The sequence below is a fragment of the Nannospalax galili genome, unplaced genomic scaffold (assembly GCF_000622305.1).
Source record: "Nannospalax galili isolate Female #2095 unplaced genomic scaffold, S.galili_v1.0 scaffold762, whole genome shotgun sequence".
NCBI classification, from domain to species: Eukaryota; Metazoa; Chordata; class Mammalia; order Rodentia; family Spalacidae; genus Nannospalax; species Nannospalax galili.
This window is the reverse complement of record NW_008350126.1, coordinates 1,640,963-1,663,810: the sequence shown is the minus strand read 5'-3', so window position 1 is coordinate 1,663,810 and position 22,848 is coordinate 1,640,963.

Here is a 22,848-nt window from a genome sequence, read left to right as displayed (position 1 = left end):
TTAAACTACTCCTTTTGGATTTTGCAATTTGGTGAAATACAGATTTTTGAAGGATGTCCTTATGACCCTTTGGACTTAGTTGGTGTCTGTTGAGTACTCACAAACTAAATACCAATAAAACAGACAACCCAATTAAAAAGTTGGCTATGCAACTAAACAGGGAGTTCTCAAAAGCAGAAATACAAATACCTGGGAAATTTTTTTTAATGCTCAATATCCTTATCCATCAGGGAAATGAAAATTAAAACTACTTTAAGTCCAGTCAGAACAGCTAAACTTAAAAAAAGAAATGACAACAAAAATAGCACAAATGTGGGCATTACCCAAAGGATTCTATATCCTACTACAGAGACAGAAAATTGAAGCAAACTAGATGGCCATCAATTGATGAATGCATGATGAAATATGATAGATATACACAACAGAATTTTATTCAGCTGCAAAAAAAGAAATTGTGAAATTGGTAAGAAGATGGATGGAACTGAAAATAATACTGGCTGAGCTAACGTAGATCCAGAAAGACAAAAAGCTGCATTTCATTGCTCAGATATGGTTCCTAGCTTCGAATCTTAGCTTTGTGTGCTTAAATTGGAGTGCCTTTAAAACCTAGGAAACTAGAAAGGGGCCAGTGGGGGTATATTTTAAGGGATGGAGGGAATAGTAGACACAGGCATTATGAAGTGGGGAAGGGAAAATAATGAGAGGAAGATTTAAGTGGGGAGAGAGAGGGGAGGGGAGGCTGGAGGAATAAGTGGGAACAAGGATAATGAGTTCTAAAGATGTTTGGAAAAGCCACATCAAAACTAACTAGCTTAGAATATTCCTATGCATGTGTGTGTGTGTGTGTGTGTGTGTGTGTGTGTGTGTGTATAAAAGAGTTTAAATGGAGTTACCCCATTATAATGTTTTTTTCCAGATGCCACAGGTTATCAAATAAACAGTCCACTGCAAGTTGTGGAATACATCTTTCAAATTGTTGGTCAAGGAACAATATAGGCTATTGCCATTGTGGTTAGTTATCAACCAGAAAAACTTGATGATAAGACCCCATTGCTGAAGACAACACATAATTGGGATCACAGGATGTGGACAAATCAAGCTAGTACTCATCTGGAAGCTTCCTCCCTACTAACTAACTTTCATAATGCCAGAAGCTGCTATGTGGGTTGTTGGGGGAAACAAGTAACCAATAGTCTTCTTACCCACTTGTGAACCCTGAAAGCTACAATAACTACTGACCTAGCAAGATATGTCCATGGGTGAAAATGTGGTGTGAATTTTATGGGAATAACCAACCACTTTTTGATCGAATTTGAAGCCCACTCCACAGGATAGAACGCATGGGCGACATAGTAAACTGGTCCAAGAACCCATGGCTGGGTAGGTCATAGACCTGAGGGGAGGACTTACTTCTATTATTTTGCTAATACTTATCTTTATACTGGTAGGTAGGTTAGTGCAGCTCTCAACCCTCATCAGAGAAGCTGCTTTTTGGAGTAGACAGAAGAGATTCACAACTGGTCCAGGTGCAGAGAATAAGTAACTGTGGCATGCTCAGCCCTAAATGGAACATCTGTATCCCATCTCCTACCCCAAAGGCTGAGGGATCATCCTTGGAAGAGGATGTGGAACTCTTGTAAGATTCAGAAGTTAGGGAGGACTGCAACAAGGCAGTGCTTTCCAGACATGAAAAGTTCCTCACACAGAAGAACTCACAAGGGCTGTGGTTGCCTATGTAATACCTGCAAAAGATCAAGCCAGCCAACCTTCCATCATGGATAGGGAAGGTGCTCATGCATCCCTACCCCTAGCAGAAGACCTATTAGCAGCTGATGGATGTGAAGAGGAGGGAGAGTCAGTCTTCTTTGTTCTTTCCTGGTACGTTGCCCGTGCTCCAGTGAATGACCCAACACGCACACATGGGTGCCATATGGTTATAAAAGTGAATATGAAGTTGGCAGGGAGACATGAAGGGGTGTTTTGGGATAAGTTGGAGAGGGGAGGAAGGAGTGGTTATGATAAAAATATGTTGTATATATATATTATATATATGAATGAAATTTTCAAAGAAAAAAATTGTATTTTACATATTAGATGAAAGGCTGAAGAGATGGTTGAGAGCACTTGCTGTTCTTACAGAGAACCAGAATTCAGTTCCCAGCACCCATGTCTGGTGGTTCGAAACTGCCTCTAATGCCAGCTTCAGGGATTTGACATCCTCTTCTGGCCTCCATTAACACCTGCACACATGCACAAATACACACACATGAACTTAAATAAAAGTTCAATAAACCTTGTTTTAAATTAAGTAGTAAAGATTAGATGAATATATAAGGGCAATAAATAAGAATGTTAAAAATTTTAAATGTGATAAAGTAAAATTCCTGTTAAACATGTAGGGGGAGAATGGAATCACACAGGGAAAACACGATATGCTGTGGGAGTGGTATCTTTCTTGATCCTCTGAAATCAGGGTGCCGGTTATACACATGGACACGGCGGGGGTGGGGGTCAGTTGAACTTTTAGACACACATTTTGTTTGGTTTATGCTGTTGCTGAGTTTGTATCACACAAGTGTCAGGTATCCCCTTGAGCTGTCTCATCACAGGAATTTCACTTCTGGGAGGATCAGGGTTCTCTGCTTACCACACTTAGCTTTTATTCTGTGAGCTGGGTATATTCTCCCATCCTCTTAGACTCTATGTTATTCAAAGTTCCCCAAAGGAACTGACAGAATGTATTAAAAGGAGATTTATTAGATTGGCTTATACGATATGGTACGATAATCCAACAATGGCTATGCCACACTGGAGAGACCACGAATCTGGTAGTTGCCCAGTCTGGTGCTGAAGGCCTGGAGGATTCCTGGAGAGCTGCTAGTCTTCAGTCTATATTGGGACTTGAAGAAGTTGGTTCTAATATTGATGAAGGAATGTCACAGCAACAGGATAATAAACAGCACTGAGAGTGAAGGCAAACAGGCAGAAAACAAAACTTTCCTTCTGCTGTATCCTTTTATTTGGTTTGCCGCCAAAGGGTGGTGCCCTCATTTAGGGTGGGTCGTCCCACTTAAAATAATCTATCTGATCAAGAAATCCCTTACAGGTGCTCCCAGAAGCTTGAGTTTTAGTTAGTTCCAGATCCAGTCAAATTGATAACCAAGATTTGCCATCACCGACTCCTCAGATCATGTTTCTTGGAGTGCCTCCCAAGTACTTGGGAACCTGGGAAGCAAACACAGCTCTAAAAGTAGTAAAGGTGAGGGGGAGGGGGATCCATCTTTTTACTTTCAAGACCTCATGAATATTAGTCACTTCCTGGAGGGATGCTGCTATGGGTATCACATACACCCCTGAAACCTCAGTTTTCAGTACTTACAACAGTGAAGAACAAATAGGTGGCTCCAGAATTTGATCTACCTCCTGGCCTTAGACTCAGAGCTGTAAACTCCAGGTGACTTTTCATTCGGTGACATCCATTCACAGCCTCCGATCTTATGTTCATCCTAGCCTGAGCCAGCCTCCTGTCTCCTGAACCCTTTGGCTTGTCGGTATCCAGCCTTCCTGCTCTCCACAACTGCCAGTCTGGTGTTTCATTCATGGGCCATGACAAGCCAAACTGTGACTGCCCTATCTGTAGACGTTAATTATTTCAGGCTCCCGAATTAGCTCAGTTTTAAACACTAGATTATTTCTTCAAGATGGCATCCACCTACTGTCCTCCAAGTCACAGAGTGTGACAAAATGAGATTTCTGCCTACTTCTGGCCAACCTGCTGTAGGAATCACAGTCTCATCAAGCCAGCAACTAGAGTGGCGGCCTTGAGGCCTGTGTGCTTGTCCTTGGGACACAACTGTCCAGCTTTTATGTGACTTATCTCTTAGAAGCTGCTTCTAAGTGCCTTCCCCAGCCTGGGACCTGCCATCCCTTTCTAACTATCTTTATTTTTGCTAACATTTTGTTAAAAGCAGTAAGTCTAAAATTCTTTTTAAAGCTTCACAATATTAGATATTGTAATAAGGTTCCCTCTTCAAAGACCCCATCTTTTATAGTTTCCCTTTATATTATTGTTTTTCTGATTTTTTTGTGACACAGGCTCTCCATCTGCAGTCTAGGTTAGCCTAGAACTCAAAGTGAGGGATCCTCCTGGATTACAGGCATAAGCCAGAATTCCTAGCTTCTCCCCTCTTTCGCTATTCCAGAATGGTCCTTTTCTAGGTCTGGAAATGGATGACACCCAGAGCCAGAAGCATTGTTTTCTCTTTTTTAATTTACTTATTTTTATTTTATGCGTATGCATGTATTGCCTGCATGTAGGTAAGTGCACCCATGTCGTGCAATGCCGCGGAGATCAGAAGAGGTTGTCGGATCCCCTGGAATTGAGTTACATAGTTGTTAGCTGCCACGTGGGTGCTGGGATTTGAACCCAGGTCTTCTGAAAGAACAACCGGTGTTCCTAACCGCTGAGCCATCTCTCCAGCCCCAGAAGCATTGTTTTCTAAATGCTGTGGCCTCTCATTTTGACTTTGTTCCCACCTCTTTCTTGAATCCTGTGGAAATTTTAAGTAAGTTTAATTTATATGACTTATTGCAAGGATTTTCACCATTCACTTTTAATGAACTTTAAAAAAAAATGAAGTAGATTTCACCAATGCCCCTCCCCCCAGCCAAGATTTCAGACAGGGACTCATGTAGCTCAGGCCAGTATCAAACTTGCTATGGAGCCAAGATTATTTGTGAACTTCTGACTCCCTACCTCTACCTCCCAAGTGCAGTGATTACAGGAATGTACTGTTATATCAGTCTTACACATTTCATAGAGAAGCAAACTAAGATACCTACCAATTAAGCAAACTGTTCAAGTCACACATTTTAAAGAGCAGGGCTAGGATTTGAACCCAAGACTGATTTGCCCCAAAGTCTAAAGAGCTACTTGACTCACCAGACTTCACAATGGGTGCCTGTCTTAGCTTCTTTTCCAGATCTGTGATAAAACACCCTGACAAAAACAACTTAGTGGACAAGGTTTATTTATTACTTATTTGTTATCTATATAAATGTACATGTGCCTCCGTGAGTTTATGCGTATCACTTGCATGCCAGTGCCCACAGAAGCTAGAGAACATTGGATCCCCCTGGAACAATGTGGTGTTATTATGCCACATTACAGTTAACATCTGAGTAAACAACTTGATTCTTAACTTTAGGGTTTTAAAAAACATTTTACTTATTATTTTATGTGTATGAGTATATTGCCTACATGTATGTAAATACACCCATGTTGTGCAGTGCCCATAGAGGCCAGAAGATCCCCCCGGGATTATGGGTGGCTGTTAGTTGTCATGTGGGTCCTCTGCTAGTGTAACACCCTGAGCCCCTCCATTTTGTTCCCTGAACTGCAGGCATTTAATCATATGTCCTAATCCTCTTACAATTTATTTTTGTTTTGGTTTTCATCTTGGATTCTTAGTGGGATCATAAAAAAGCAAGAGATTTTAACAGCCAGATCCCTACAATGGGAATTTAAATTTTAACAGTGTTTGGGCCTTCTTCTAAAGGGGATTATTTTGGGTTTTAACTTCTTGTGTAGTATGTTTACTGGGTTTTAAAGATAGCTATTTAAAATTTTTACATTGTCACATATTTATTAGTTTTTAAAGGAAACTATTACTAGGTTCTGACATTGTTTGCATGACATATTTACCTATTTTTAAAGGGATTAATTCAAATTTTAGCATCTTTTATATGGTATAGTTACTGATTTCTAGGAGTAACTATTTTAAATTCTTACTGTTTTACATAGTATATTTGTCCATTTTTAAAGGAAACTCATGTGAATTTGCTGTATTCCAGGGCTAAGTCTTACAAGAGACTAGCTGCTACCAGAATATAGTTATGACAATGGGAGGTAAAAAGAATAGCCTACTTATATGGGAAGCTAAAAATTTGGTCCCACTGGTCTTAATTCCTGCCATCTGGCATTATGATTCCAAGTTTGTTCTCTTTTTTTTTATGGAAAAGGAGTATTTCTCTCTGATACTCAGTTGCTCCGAGCTTGCTTTTGTTCTTGCCCCCATCATGCCCTGGGCACCTCTGCTTTTCACTTTCTAGTTATAATGTCATGAATAGACATCACTAAAAATTGACTAATCTTCCTAATGTGTCAGGGCCAATATAATGGGTTCTGCATAGGCAGGATCAGAGATCATTAATATCTACAGTAAAAGTAACTAATAGGCCTAAAATTCTTCAGTCAGTAACTAAACCATCACAGTTTGCCTTAAATGATATGCTAGAGGTTGTAAACTTATAATTTGATGATGTTTTGCTATGTGTTAGTTACTTTGCCCTACCTAGCATTTTATACTCCTTTGAAACATAAAGCAAGGCTTTAGTAAATCACTCTCTAAACTACATAAAGTAAAAAGGATTTTTTAAAACTATTTTGTGTTTTCTGTAAGGTTTACCTGGGAACTTATAAAGCACAGTATATACATGGGTCATATTAGCTCATTACATTATCTCGTTGTGTAATTTGGATTCCATGTTCTTTTAATAAGATGATGTTGGCCAGCACTCTCCTGAGCCAAATAACTGCCATTTTCATGACTTCAGCTGTTCCTGCTTACTAAAGATCATCACAATTGGGCTTGTTGATGGTTGTGTTCTTTTACTGAAGGAGGAAGAAGCAGGGTCATCGGACCCTTACCTAAGCATCCAGCCACCCTTCCCAGACAACTGTATGTAATTTGCCCTAATCACACATGGTCTCTTGGATTTGGGGAGGGCTAAAGTATATAATTTGGGGAAGGCTTAATCCACAAGGTTATAAAAAAGTTAATGTCCATACTGGGTAAAGGCTTTCTAGTGTAAATACTCTCAGGTTACTCATAAACCTCAGTAACCCTTCAGTCATCTCTGTAAGTAAATTCAGTAAACTCATTGGTTCCCCAAGGTAAACTTTAATGTAATCAAACACTGGTTTGATATTAGAACCTTAGAAGGGGATAAATGCTGTTTAGTATCCCCAGGAAGAGAAATCTTGCAACAGATGAAAAATTTGTTTGTTAATGCTATTCTGTCTCATGGTTATTAAGAAAGAGAATGGGAAGATAAAAGATATTAAAAGGATATAAAAATGGAGATATTTTATTAAGAAGGATTTAGGTATGAAGTGTTGGGGGCCCCTGCTGTGAAGTAGAAGTCCCTTCACGTCCGGACAGCTCATGCAGCTTGTAATCATGTGCTGAGACTCCTTTTCTGGCTCCAGGAATACCATGCCTTCCTGTGTGATTTTTCAGGTAGTCAGTAGTCTGGCAGAAACCCACTTCCATATGTAAATAGAATGCTTCACAAAGTATCTAACAGCCAAAGCTTTTACCACTACCCCCATGGTATAAATATCCTAGTCTTCTCTCAATATCGGGGGCTAGAAATGGAGCTGGAACTTGAGCAGGAACTGGGTCACTGAGACTTGGAATAAAGAGCTGTAGACTGAGTCTGTGTCTCCTGCCTGCAATCTAGTCTCCCCGGGGGGCAGCATTCCTCCATTACCGACTTACAGACATTCCTAGCTTTCGCCGGTCTCGTACTCTTTCCACGTGGTCCAATGGCCAGTGGACCTCGCTTCCTGAGGAAAGTACATGGGTGAATTAAGGGTGGGATTCAGCTGGACAATGCTCCAGCAGCAGAGGAACTTTCAGCACCGGAGCGGCAGACAGAGACACGCAGGACCCGAAGCGGCTGAAAAGCCCGTGGGACACCAGCGGCAGCTCCCAGAGAGGCGCGGCCAGAGCCAGACCCGCTCTGCGACTCACCAGGTGTGGCAAGGACCTCGAGATACCCGCGCACCCCACGCCTGGGGCCCAGAGCGACCCCTATAATGAAGATTATGATGGCTGGATATTTCCAAGATAGGCAGGAAAAATGAGAAAGCCTAAACAAATTTCAAAGGTATATGTAGGTTTGTTATGATATATCAGGGATAAAACAAAGATAATATATATGATTTTAAAATTTCTAAGGTAATGTCTTGGTTAGTTTAAGGAGCAAAATATATGTCTAGTCAAGGTTTACCTGAGAACATTTGGGTTTTGCCCAAGCTTTATCTACATAGCACATAGTAATTAAAAGTACCACCAGATTGGTGTAACTAACCTCCTTGGGTGTTTAACAGCTATACTTTAAGGCCTATACTAATCTGATCAGAGGGACTTAAAGGGACTTTTTTTTTTTTTTCGCCCCTTGCCCTAAGGTCAATAAATTCCAGGGGACTATGGAGCATCTCTCAAAATTGTGGTAATTGTGGTGAGTCATTTGCCCTCTTGTTCAGGGAGGCCACGGAGACCTCACCAGATGGACTTGAACCAGTGTCTAGTCTGCAAAGAGGAGGGTCAACACACAGAAAACATTTACTCCATGCTTCCAAGTGAAGTCAGCCACAGTCAAGCAGGACCTTTTGACTTATCATCACATAGATGGCTCAAAAAAAAAAAAAAAAAAAAAAAAAAAAAAAAAAAAGGCCTAAGGAGCCAGGGACTTCTCCCAAACCCATGTGACCCCTGAGTACCAGATCCTCAACTAACCTTAAAGGTAAATTGGCTCAAATGACCTTAAGTATAAAAATAAAATGATTTATTTGGGCCAACTGTATGGTCTTAAAACACCCAAAAGGAAAGTGGAAACACCCAAAAGGAAAGTATAACCAAAAATTAAAGTGATCAGTATATTTTTTAAGCATTCAAGGGATTATACTTCCAAGACATTAGAATTAAGACCACATAAAATGTTAGTTATATAATTATTCCTCATTAATTGTTTTGTTCTTAACAAGAAAATGCTGCTCAGGTATAAGACTACAAATCTTGGTCTGCAATACTGTAGTGCCTGTTAGGGTTTGAGAATCAAGAATAATTCCCACAGATACCCAAAAATATTATCCAAAAGTTTATTCAGGAATTTAAAGTTAAAAAAAAAAGACAACAACTAAATGGTAGCTAGCTGGGCACAGACTACATGAGCCAAAGATGGAGTCTGGCCCCAAACAATAGTAGTCAGGGGTTTTTATTGGGGCACTCCACAGAAACCCACGTGCTCCAAGTATCTTTTTAAAATAATTGGATGTCCCCATATCCTGCATGCGGGGGAAGTCTTGATTGGTAGGGGCTGTCTTCAGGGCATTGGAATATGCTGACTGATATCTTTTAGAGACAGAAGTTTTTGTTCATACCTTATAAGGCTTTTACATGTACAATATGCCTGAGCTTGTCTGGGCTTGTCTAAAGAAGATAGCCAAAATGGAGTCAGAACATTCTGGCTCTTTAGTGCCCACCTGCAGTTAAGGGAGACAACCCACTATTGTTCTAAAATGATGGCTAAATTTATTTTCTCTCTGTGTCTAGAAGACTTATTCTAGCCACTCCAACAGCTATTAAAGTGCCTGAAAACAATCCTGAGTTCATCACTCTGGAGTCCAGCCTTGGCAGACAAAAGAAAAATAAGGAGGAACCCAATAAATAGAATGCTCTTGAAAGCCCTTGTCAGAAAATTCTAATGGACTTTGATTTGAACATTTAAAATTTTCCTCGTTCTGATTTTTTTCTGATTCCTTGTATAGAACTTGTAATGTTAACTCTTCTTGCCTTTACTTCTCCTTCACATCTCCTAGGCACCAGTCAAGGACTTTCTTTTCTCCCTACAGTTGAGTTACACAATTTGGGAGTCTTTTAGATAGACCCAATGAAGTGGTACCCCAGTTGCCACATCCTATGTCCCTGTTCAGCATGGAAGAAGCCAGAGAAGTCTGTGTCTCAATTCCCCATTGGCAAATTTGGGTAACCTCTTCAGAAGATGATGCGATAAGAATAGGAGTGTTGCACTAAATTTTCCCCTTCCTGCTCTCTGTTTGACCCACCCTCACTCTCTCAGGGCCTCGTGGTCCTGACGAGGGTCAACACACAGGCATAACACATTTTTATCTTGGGTTTCACATGGTTTATGTCATTCAAGTCCTGCCTACAATCTCCATTAGCTTTCGCAGGCACCCTGTGGGCTTGCAGTCTCACCCCAGGGTCTGAACACCCCACAGAATGCCTCTGCCATTTGCCATTTGCCCTGGTGGCCTCACACTGCCTGATCCCAGCTACCACTGGCCGTACCCTTGCCTCTCTCTTTCTTCCAATCTCACCGCCACTTTCTCTGCTGGCAGCTAGGCTCCACCCTTCTTCCCAGGGTGCTCCTTGCTCACCCGTATCTCATGCTTTTTGGAGGAATGAGTGGTTTCTGGGCTACAAGCAGGTAGATATTGACTAGGCAGTTGGGGTAAAAAGACCCCAAAGAAAAATAGTTTCTTTCTTGACTAAAAGTCAAAATGTCCTTCGGCCTCTTAGCAACTTGGTCTGTATCAAAGTCCAAAAATGTCAAAAATATTTAAGAGCTCTTGTCTAATCCCTAAATTTTAAAGGTTGCCTCTTCAGAAGGGAGTAATATTAAAGTAGCATAGCCCCTGAAACCACCTGATGGGCATGCACCTTCCATCTTAGTAAGTGCATGACTGCAGAACAGCTAGAGTGGAACTCTCACCATGGAGAAATATGGACACTAGTCCATATTCTCCCCCAGGTTTATCTCTGTAGCAAAGAGAACAGGTGGAAACATCTCTATCTTTACCTAGGTCTCTCAAGGACCAAGAGAAGTCCCAGAGCCATCCTTGAAAAACCAGGCATTGCAGGTTCTGATGCCTTGGGTGTTGCCACCCTAGCCATGGGTAATAAAAAATTTTAGGCCTCTAAGCTCTCAGATCGACAGAGACATCGGACATCTACAGGTCTCCATCAAGCAGTTGGAGAAACAGGTTAGCTCCCTAGCTAAAATGGTGCTACATAACAGAAGGGGCCTGGACCTACTCTACTATTCCTAAAGGAAGGTAGCTCATATATGGCCTTAGGTGAGGTTGTTTTTACACCAGTAATTCAGATGTAATTGGGTTTTGCTGGGCCTCTGGTTAATATTCCTCCTAGCCTTTATGGTGGGCCCATACCTCCTAAATTGTCTAACAGGTTATATCAAGAGGCATCCAAATGCCATCAAAATTATCGTTCTAAGGACCCAATATGAGCCTCGATATCAAAGATTTGCCTTATGTCCAAGAGCCAGTGGGGACTGTAATACCCTGAACCCTTCCATTTTGTGTTAAGTTTAACTGGTCAATCATCTAGTCATAGGACCACCCCTAGGGAGGCTTGTTATGCTAAATAGATGGGCAGAATACCTGGTCCATTAATGAGATAGTGAGATTTTCCTGCCTGGAATCCTGCCTCCTAGCACAGAACTTCCGGACTAGCTACATCCATATAGTCTGTGAGTTTGTCTGCTTCCCTGAAGAATTCAGGGAAGTGTAATTTCTCCTTCTCCTCTTCATGGCTTTCTTTTCAAAATATGCTTTCTTTAAGGCTTTGGGCTGCCTCTAGCATCTTGTATTTCTTTACTTTCTCTAAAGCTTCCTTTTCCCAGCCATGTGGCTCCCTGTCAGCCATGTGGTAGACCCCTATGCAGGATATAAACCTGCAGGGCTTCATGGCTTTCTTTCCTTCTCCCCTCCATTCTCCTCCTCAAGGCAACTGCCAAGATTACTAGATTGCCTGCCCCCCTGAGGATTTTTCTTTAAAATTCTAATAAAACTGTAAAAGTTTAATTTGGCTGATTTGGAACTTTTTGAGTCGGGTAGTCTTTCCTGGTGGTCCTGAACTTCGCAACACAAGAGCAGCCAATGCTCTTAACTGCTGATCCATCTCTTCAGTCCCTTAACTTTAGGTGTTAACAATGGGCCTGAACTTAGTGAACACCTGTTCCCCATAGATGTCTCTTGGAACCGTGCCCTGGAACTGTGTCGTGGAGTCAGGACTCACACAAACTTTTATTCAGACATTCTATCTACCTTCCTTTGGGAACTATCAGCTTAGATTAACTCTTATCTGACAATCTTTCCTATTCATCCCTAGTTCTAGAACATCGCATACATACAGTATCAAGCCTTCCTCCCAGTCTTCATTGTATTCAATGAAGATGCATATGTTGCCTTTCAGTGCTTTGCTATGTTAATGCTCAAGCATACCCATGTGCATTCATTATCTTTGGGAGGAAGTGCAAATTGAGGTTCCAAGGAATCAAGTTCAGGTACCAAGGTCACAAGAGCACATGGTTCAGTGAGTTTGCCAAAGTTAATTAAAAGCCATTAATTCAGGTTTTGTCCATTTTATAAAAGTCATTCCTACATAAAAGGAGTTATAAGAAGTTGTGAGCCACCTGACATGAGTGGTGGGAACTATATCTTGGTCCTCTGGCAGAGCAGTAAGTGCTCTTAACCTCCGAGATATCTCTCCAGCTCAGAGAAGGTTTATTCGTGCTCACAGCTCAAGGGTATACCCCATCACAGTGAAGAAGTCAAGGCAGTGGGAGACTGAAGCTACTTTTTGTGATTTGGATAACTGCATAGAACACTGTGGCGAACGATCTGAGGTCCCTTATTTTCAGGCCTTCTTCACTCTCTGTGTTTGTTTCCCTTGACCCCTCTTCACTCTGGTCTTCGTGGTGAACAACCGGGTGGCCCTGCAAGTTACGGAGTTCTTTCTGGCCCCTCTGCAGTTATAAAAGAGCTACTTTCTCCCATCTGGGATTCCATATCTTTCTGTAACGACTCCTTCATTCCCGTCTTCTCAGTTCTTTTTCCCAAACAAACACTTGCTGCCACTGCCACTGGTGCCACCAGCACTGCCACTACTTTTTGAGTGGGAGGAAGAACACACGTGACCAATAGTGTTTACTAAGGCAGATTTTCTTCCTGTCCGAATTTCTTGATCTGATAAACACATGGGGTTTTTGTTTCTCTAGGATGGCGAGTCCTCCTGCCCCCACAGATGACTTGTAGCCAGTTTCAGTTTGTGACCATCCTTGCCCCCTGACTCATGCCTGGGATCCAGTCTAAAAATTGGATCTAAATGCAGTCCGCAGACTCACACAAAGCACAAACATATCTTCTTTTATAACAAAATTTAGGCTTTATACCAACATTCCTGGAGCAAAAACAATAAATACTCAGAGGCACATTCTGACTTCTCCGCAGCTTTCAGCTGCCAAAAAAAATACCTCTAGCTATATTTGTGCTTAAGAATAGTGTTCCACTTTTCCTTCCTTTCCCTCCTCTCCACGGCAGAGCTCTCTCCAAATACTCAGGCTGCCTGCCTACCTACACTCTCTCCCTTACACATTTGCTTGGAAACGTCATAAAAAAGAAATTCGAGAAAGAATTAAAAGTTATGCCTTAAACCCTTAAAATAACACTTCCAGCTAACAATAAGTGGCTTGTTCCCTTGATCTACATCTTATATACTGGACTTTACTGTCTATCTTTTGCTTTTACTGAGCCACTTTCAGTGATTAGGTTAACCTTTGTATCTTTGAGATATGAATCTTCTACCTTGTTATTAGTTAGGGGATACCCTGATCAAATGCAGTTATGAGCTGCTTGTTCTTTGAGTTTTGTATTACACATTCCTATTTGTTTTCATGTAATGGCTTCTATGTCATCTTATCTGCTGGTCAGTTGGTTTATGTATTCATGGTAATTGTTTATCATGTAATTGTCTTTATGTGTTGTTTTATGTCCTAACAAAGAACTGAATAAAAAAAACCTGTCATCACCTCCCTGATTATCTTTTAAAAGCTATTGAGAACTAATTCATAGCTTTTGCCTAACTTTAAGATGTGTACAAGTATATGAATGTTTTTAATGGATGTATGTATATATACATATATATGAATACAAACATGTTAAGATGATTCTTAACTGTTACTGACTCTTAAAACACAAGTTTTTCTAGCCAAGCCTAGATAAGATAAAGTTCTAAAAATTTTAAATTAAAAGAAAAAGGCCATCTTTAAAACATGTTTAACCTAAAGATATGCAAAGACATCTTAAAACTTACCAATGACCCTAATGTGTTATCACCTTATGAGTGTATTTTCTCTTACAATCCATTTGAGATGAGAATGTGTCTCTGTGCCTTCAGATTTAATATTTTGCCTGTATTTTTAACTGCTCAACATCTGAGATACAATGTGAATGTTTCGGATGTGATTTCCCTAGTTATCACTTAAAATAGAGCTGTTTTATTGAGAAAAGGGCATTTTCCAGATTTTATAAATAAAAATAAGATAGACAGGAGCTATCATCCAAGAAAAAGAGATATAAAGTCATAGCTATAGAATGTGTTTTTATAGCATTAGAGGAAAAAAAGAATTTCATATGGCAAAATAAGATTTTGTCCTAAGGTGAAGGATTGATTTAAAATGGAAATAGGTGAGAACAAAATTAGAAGGCTGAAATATGTTATAAAAGGGTTATGGGAATTGAAACTTAAAGAAAGATGTTATGAATATAACTGAGTTAACTATAATCTAAGATTATGAAAATTCCCAAAGTCAAAATTCTAATACATTATGACAGAACTGATCCTAAATAGCATTTTAGGCTGATTAAAATGTCTGTTTCCCTCATCCCCCACCTTACTCCTCTGGGTCATATGTATTCTTGATTATTTTAATATTAGGCATAATGCTTCTACTGTATGTCACTTGTAAATGTTAGATATGGAGGACAAAAGAGGAAAATCAAACTCAGATCATAATGGCAAATGCATTTAATGTGATGCAGAGATTTCTTCCTTAATCTCTTTGCCAAATGTTGAGACTGCCTTCCTGTTCTTCACCCTCGACATCAAGAGGAATAAGCCTTCCTAGCAACACTGGGGCAACAGTTGGCCTCTGCATGTACAAAATGTGGTTCTTGTCCAATATGAGGAATTACAAACGAAAATTCCTAAGAGAAAGGGCTGCATTGTTGTTAAACATTCAAACTTGATAGAATTTCAATGACTGTGGAGGGTGGAAAAGTCACATGCCTAGAGCCAAATAGTCTTGGGTTCTCTAAGTTCCTTAAATAGCCATTTATTGACTAATTCTGTATGTAACCTAACATCTTTGAGACAAGAACTCCTGTCCTGGAAATGTCCAGAAGCTTACCTCAGGCAACACACTCCTGTGGACCATATCTGAAATTCCTCTTCAGAGGACACCCCAACCAAATAGGTAAGTGATGATTGATCATCGTATTAGTTGTTTTTCCTGTTGCTGTGATAGAATAACCCAACAAAGGCAACTTAAGGAAGAAAATGATTCATTTGATTCATAGTTTAATGGGCATACAGTCTGTAATGGCAGGAAAGTTGCAACAGCAGAAGCTTAGGGCATTTGGTCTCATCTTATCTGCACTTCAAGAAGCAGAGAGTGACCAATGTCCATCCTCAGAGAGCCTTCTCCTGTTTATGCAATCAAGGATCCATGTCCAGTGAATGCCCACTTTTAAGGTAGATCTTCCCATGTCAACTAACCTAGTTAAGAAAAGCAGTAGAGGCATATGCAAAGGCTAGATGATTCTAGATCCTTTCAAGTTAATGATTAGTATTAATCACCACAGTCATGATGCTCTAAGAGTCCTTCATCCTGTCACAATTTTGCTAAGCACACTTCCTATAATGGCTCTATACATGAACTCTTGTCATTTCTTTTGGGGTGGAATTCTTCTTTTGTATGCTGGGGTTGACTTTAGCTGAGCCTTCCTCTGCCTTTTGACATCAAGAATACCCTAAAAATACTCCTTTTGATTCTTCTCTTCCCTCCTACATTCAAACTGTTTAAATAACCCACCACTTATAACTTAACGAGTCAGACTATTCTTTTTTTGATATCATCCACCTTGCTGCTTTTGTGTCTCCACTTGAGGCTGGGGCTGCATACAACTAGTAGCAGCCTAACAGAAACACCGGTACAAGAACAGCATGTAAAGCCAGTCTTTCTGCTCCTCTGCCAGTTGGTGGATATTGTCTCAGAAAGACCTGAACATGATTATTTAATCTGGGACACAACCAAGTTTCCTTTCTATATATAATAAAGAGGTACTAGCCCATGAGTGAAATCTTAACAATCTCTAACAATCTGTTTTCCTGGCAGGAACTCCAAAGGTACTTAAATACTCAGTGGTTAACCTTAAGAACATCCACTTCAACTCTATTAAAAACTATCTACTCTGGGGCTGGAGAGATGGCTCAGCAGTTAAGAACACTGAATGTTCTTGCAGAAGACCCAGGTTCGCATCCCAGCACCCACATGGCAGCTAACAACTGTCCATAACTCCAGTTCCAGGGGATCTTACAGCCTCTTCTGTCCTCCACAGGCATTGCACAACATGGGTGTATTTACCTACATGCAGGCAATACATGCATAAACATTAAAAAACAATAAATAAAATATTAAAAACAAAACAAAACTATCTACTCTTCAATGTCTTCCCTAGGGAACTCCTCTAACCTGTCTTACAAACAATTTAGCTGTCAAAATTATCCTTCAGGGAAATGACAATATCAAAAACTTGGGTCTTGTGGATACTCCTTCCTCTGATGGTGCCTGTTCAGTCCTCAACTCTTGCCACTTTTCAATAAACTATACAGTTAATTTATTTCAGAATTCAACAACCCCAACTCTAAATGGTTTGATAACAAGTAGAGGATGTCCTCCTGGTGCATGAATTCAGACAGCAGCCCTGACCCAAAGACCATCTCCTGATTATTTACCACTAGACTGGAGGTACATGGGCAGAAAGTAGAGGGAGTCTTAACCCCTTAATGCCCCAATTCAGTGGGAAGCAGTCAGAGGTATTTCAGCGCCCTTCACTACTGCCCTGCCCACATACTTCTTTTATCATATTTTTGAAAAACAAGAACAAAAATGTTGCAAATATTAGAAAACTCAGTCCCTCCAGGTAACCAGCCACTGAACAGAAAGTACTCAAAGCAAAGCAAGAACACACCCAGACCCTGCCACCCAGAGGTCAGAGGCAGCCTGTCTACTGTCATGTTATATGGTTATATGGGTCACAAACTAACAGAGTCCCATTTCCCTACTCAGAGAGTGACCCTTGTCACATAGCTTAAGTCTAGTATGCCCCATTCTTCTACCTTGCTCTCATGGCATAGGCCACATGTTAACTAAGTCCTCTCACAGGGCATTACTTCCCTTCCCTGGGAAAACTTTAAAAGCAGACACATTACTTTGTCTCATGGGGCTAAAGCTCCGAATATCCCATAGTATTACAGCTGGTAGAGTCAATAAACCTCATCTTTTGAGTCTCTCTCTCTCTCTCTCTCTCTCTCTCTTTCTCCCCCCTCATTTCCCTTCCTAAAACTAAACCTAACACTACTATCTTCTGACACCTCACTGTGCTGAACTCTTACATTATCTTTATCCCATTTCTTCCTTACCAGATCCATATAAAAGTTGTTAACCTGAAAACCATCATCAAATACCAAGAGGGTTGTCGGGTTGTCATGCATAATAAGGAATTAATCTTATTAAAATAACTACAAGGAACTTAAATTGGTTGAGTAAGGACAAGTTACAGGGAGCAGATGTTGGCTCAAAGTAAGGAGTTTGTAACTGGAATAGATTAAATTGCTTTGTAAGATGATCTTTCTATCTCTGGAAAGGCACAACATGAATCTGTTTAGAGATACTGAAAAAGATTTGTGAGCAAGGGCATGAAGGAGGAGAAAGAACAAAACTATGATGGTTTCAATGTTTTTGTCTCCCCGAAACTCATCTTGGAACTTAATCCCTGATACAAATGCTCTGGGCAATGGTGCCTTTGAGAAGTGTCTGGATGTCCTTATGAAAGGGATTAATGGAGGAATCCATCCCTCCTCACTTCTTCCACCATTTTTTTTCTTGTGAAGAATGTTCTACATCCACTAGAGGATGTAGCAAAAAAAACCACCATCTTGGGAGCAAAGAGCAGCTCTAGTGGACAAGAGAGCCTGCCAGGGCCTTGTTCTTGGACTTCCGGCCTCTGGTACTGTGACAACTAGATCTCTGTTATTTACAAATGGCCCAGTCTGTGGTGTCCCTTAGGTAGCTACACAGGTATTACCATGCTTGGAGGCCACTGAGGATGAGCACTTCCCTCACGGTTAGCTGTGGACTCCACCTTTCCCATTTCCCTCATAACAAGTGAATTTTAGGAAAGGGAATCATCAGATACTGAATACTTAATATCAGATGAAAAAGTAGGAGTATCAGGATTTTGATGAGACCCATTAAAGGAAAGCTACTTCCTGCTGATCAAAATAATCTGAGTTCTGCCTTTGGCTCTGGGTAGAGATATAACATTTTAATCTGCCCCGAAGATTACAGCATTACAAACTATTGTCCTCTCCTTTAAGAGGACAATCCAACTGGGCTTGTCAGTTACCTGGTCAAGAAACCATCACTCAGAAAAACTGATTCACCTGAAGACATGCTAAGGAGACTGAGGGGATAATTATCCTCTTAATAAGATCGTGTACTTGTGCTATCTTGTACCGGGAGCCTCTGCCTGATTGCTTACAGATCTTCACTGCTAAGCTCGCCTGCTTTTCTAAGTTCAAATTCAAAGCATAACTTTTTCTTTCCTGTCTATCTTTTCTTCAGATACTGACCAAAATCCTAAGGATGCTTGCTCTAACACTCTGGGCTTTCTCGTTGTTTCTCTAAAGATACTCCCATCCTAGTTTGCTTTACTGTTGCTGTGATAAACACCATGACCAAAAACTTGAGGAAAGGGTTTACTTCAGCTTCCACTTCCAGGTAACTCCAAGAGAAGGAGCTCAAGCAAGAGCAGAGGCAGGAGCCATGGAGGAGCACTGCTTGCCAGCTTGCTCTTTGGCTCGCTCTCAGCCCAGACCCACCAATAAAGTCTCTGTAGCTCTAAAAGATATCCTGATATTCCTGTATCACTAGGTTGTGTCAAGCTGACCATACAAACTAACCAGCACACTCCCCATCAACACACAGCTGCTTACAGAACCTTCATTGCTGATCCTAATTTAAAAGACATGACTTTATCCCTTCTTTAGTTTCCTCCTCCACGGCTTTTAATTATTTTGCCAAAAGGGAACTCTGATTCCCTGAGAGTATATGCCTTGCTCAGTTCTTAGTTTGAGATATAAAGAACTTGGACATACGGTCACAGGATACTCCCTAGACTTCCTCCAGTCACAGTGTTTTTTATTTTGTTTTTATAGCAGCACATCTGACTAAGGTACAAGTTGTTCTCTTACTAAGGGCAGAGGTGCAGTGCTTTGTATACAGGCTTTCATACCAAAACATTGATAGAATATCCAGGTTTCTTTGAGAGCAATGGAAACCTTTCTCAGCTCTGTTGTGTTTGAGAGGCTAGGGGCCCAGAAACTCGATGGCCACCAAAGCCACTCAAGCCACAGGCTTTCAGGTCCTTCTCTCCCTAATTCAAAGAATGAAATTCACTGACCACAGAGGCTGAGTTTTAAAAAGAAACATTTATTATAAGGCGCTTAGGAGGAAGGAAGAAAGCAGAGCTCCTGTACAGCAGCAGGGCTTGCGGGAGTGGGATTCCACTGAGCCTCACTGTCTTGGAGTTCGTGAGGTTTTAGTGGGTGGAGAAAGGGAGGAAGATGAACTGGTCAGCTCAGTATGTCCAAGTGTCCAGGTCCCTCAAGGTTGTGGTCACATCCTCAGTACGGTTTCCAGGAACACTGTACTCCTTTGGGGAAAAGAGAAAAGAAAAATCCAGACCCCCTCCCTGACACCCCTAGCTTCTGGCAATGACCGAACCAGAGACATCTTCGGCTTAGATAGTTCTGGCAGCTCCAGTCTCAGGCAAGAACAAGTGCACTGGCAGACCCAAGGACATTTCCAGCTCTTAGCCAAGAAAGGAACTGCTCACTTTTCTTTTGGGGGGTCTTATAGCCTAAACTTCCCAAGCAATTTCTACCTCCTGTTCTCATTAGTATGATGTATGCATTCTAATTCATCTGAGCAGTAAGGAAACTGAACTTAGGAAAATCAATTCTGCCCTCAGATCGCTGAAAGTAAAACACTAAAAGTATGATTCATAATCCTTTTAGCACCAAGATTTTCTCCCACCTCCACAAACCTCGTCTAAAGATTCCATTTACTCAGCTTACTACTTCTGTTGGGCATTAGTTGTTAATCAAAAGCTTACTGCCCTGTCAGCTAGAGGGAAAGGATTGACCGAAATTCATCCCAAGGCATAGGCATAGGACCTTTTAGAAAATATTCTCAGACTTGTACAATACTTATGTTAATATTAAAAGCAACTTACACACTGTTGTGACTACTTCACAGGATCCCCCCTCTGAATTAAGAACCCACCCAGCATTAACTGATACCATGTTTCATTGCTTATGAAGAAGCTATTTTTCCGTTGTTCATTGCACTCTTTTTCTCTCTCTCCTCACCCTTTTGTAACCCAGATCTTAACTTCATCCAAGACCCAATAACAATGACAACTTATCTCCGATATTTTGTTTTTGCACATGTATATGTGTGCTGTGTATATGTGTGACACATGTTCACATGTGTGGGTACACCTGCGCAGGTGTGAACATACACATGTGTACACCTGTGTATGGAGGTCAGAGGTTGACATGGGATGTCTTCTTTGATTTCTCGCCACCTCATACATTGAGGCAGGGTCTCTTACTTGAACCAAGAGCTTGCTGATTTGACTAGTCTAGCTATTTATCTTGCTCTGGGCATCCTCTGTCTCTGCCTGCCAAGTACTAGGATTACAGGCTTGTCACTATGCCTACCCAGCATTTGCATGAGTTCTGGGGAGTAATCTGGTCCTCATGCTGTGTGACAAATGCTTTACCTGCTGAGCCATCTCCCCAGCCCTCCCTGATACTCTTTACTTTGGAATTTCCATGTCACTGCAATAGAGTAACAATCCTGAGCTCCTCTCAAGTAACCTCCGATGCCGGCCTTCCTCTGTCTCCCCATGAAATCCTCTCCTATAGGCTCCTGGAGAGGATTCCAAACTTCAGTTACAAGGGACAGAAACCAACTCAGCCTACCTTGAGCAGAAAGAAACTCTCAGCTTAAGTAATAGAAAAGCACGTGTGACATTAGGTATCAGAAGTAAAATCGATGCACAGAGCTCAACAGTGGTAGAGATTGCTCCCTAGCCCCTCTTCACCACAGTGCCAGTGGTCCTAGTTTGGCTAGATAAGGGGCTTACTAGGGTGTAGAAACAAGTTGGCCATCGTACTCCGTAGCTCATGAGTATCTTTTGCTCTGGGCTGGTTTCATCTATAGCCAAATCCTCTCTGTGTTGTTTGGCATCTCTGAGTTTTCAGTATCTTTACAACTAGCAATACCAATGCACTTGTTCCAACAAAATCTTAGAATTGTCTCACTGGCATGACCACTGGATCCTAAGGCAATCCTTGAACTAATTTCCAAGGCCAGTTGGAATGTGAGCTACTGATAGGCTTGCCTGTCTTTATAGGAAGCAACAAACTTCATGATGAGGGAGACAAAGGTCTTCAAATGAAAAAAGCTGCTCTTATCATAAAAAAAAGAGAATGGATTTTGGGGAAACAAGTACAATGTCTATTTTAAGAAGTAATAGCAAGCCATTGAATAATGGTGTCATGAAGATCTGAGCTCAAATCCTAACTGTAATTTTCATACTAGGTTATTCTAGTAGGCTTTCCAGAGGTAATGAAAATTTCTTAGGGATGTTTTGAGGATTAAAAGCATAAGATACTGAAGGTAACCTGCAAAGGGTAAGCACTGAACCAGGGTTGTGTCCTGCATTTGCCTATAGATAACCAGCTTTAACCAGACAGCCCCAGTGGCAGAACCCAAGGGCATTTTTCATAATGTGCAACTGAATGATAAATGGTTTTCCATTAATAAAGCAAGCATTATTCTGGAGTTATTTTGAAAGTGTTAGCATTTAATACTTCTATTTGCTTGGAACTAAAGAGAATAACCTCACTTAAAGAGAAAAAGACACCAAATATGAAAACACCAAGTTTTCTGAAAAATATTTTACTTTCTCCAGAAGGCTTGATCAATCGATCCCATATGCATTCTACACTGGCCAAGTCTTACACATGATGTTTCCTTGCGGAGTGGTGCAGATGGTGTTGAAACTGTGTTATGTAGCTCAGGCTCCATGAGAGTCACCAGGTTGTGAACTGATTTTCCTGCCTCTGCCTCCAGAGTGATGGATTAGGTTATTGATGGAGAAATATTGGGTCCTGAATGCTCCTGGGATGATTGCTGCTCTCTGGCTGCCTTCCTGGAATCCAGTGTCTCATATCCCACCCTCCAACTGACAGCCCCCACACACATAACTCAATCCCAACCACAGGGCACTTCCTGAACTAGAGTCCTGCATCCCTCAACTGCCCTCCCTGAAATGGTGACTCCCATGCCAAACCTGCTCTTCCCAATTTGACCCAACTTCAGCCACAAACCCCTTCCCCCTCTCTGGGAGGAGAAAAATATAAAAACCCTGAGTCTGCTTTAATAAGCCTACTTGATCTGTAGAAGTCAGTTTCTTCCTCTTTTCTCCCTTCATATTTCCTAACAGTTATACCACCCGCCCTCATATGAAGTCCTCAGTATTAAAACCTGAGAATAGTATCGACAGATAGACTCATAAAAGCTTTGTAAGAATATTAGTGGATGGTAGAGATTAGATATCTGAATTTTTTACAACCTATTTTGTACTTGAGTTCTTATTAAGAAGCAGGGTGGGTATAAACACACTCCCAACTCCCGTAACATTTAAAGGCTTTTAGACATTATCTGATTCACCCTTCATGTTATTCTGGGGGAACCAAAGCCACAGTCAGTTACAAGTGCTCTCAATGCACCACAATAACTTTTTTTTGAGTCTTGCTCATG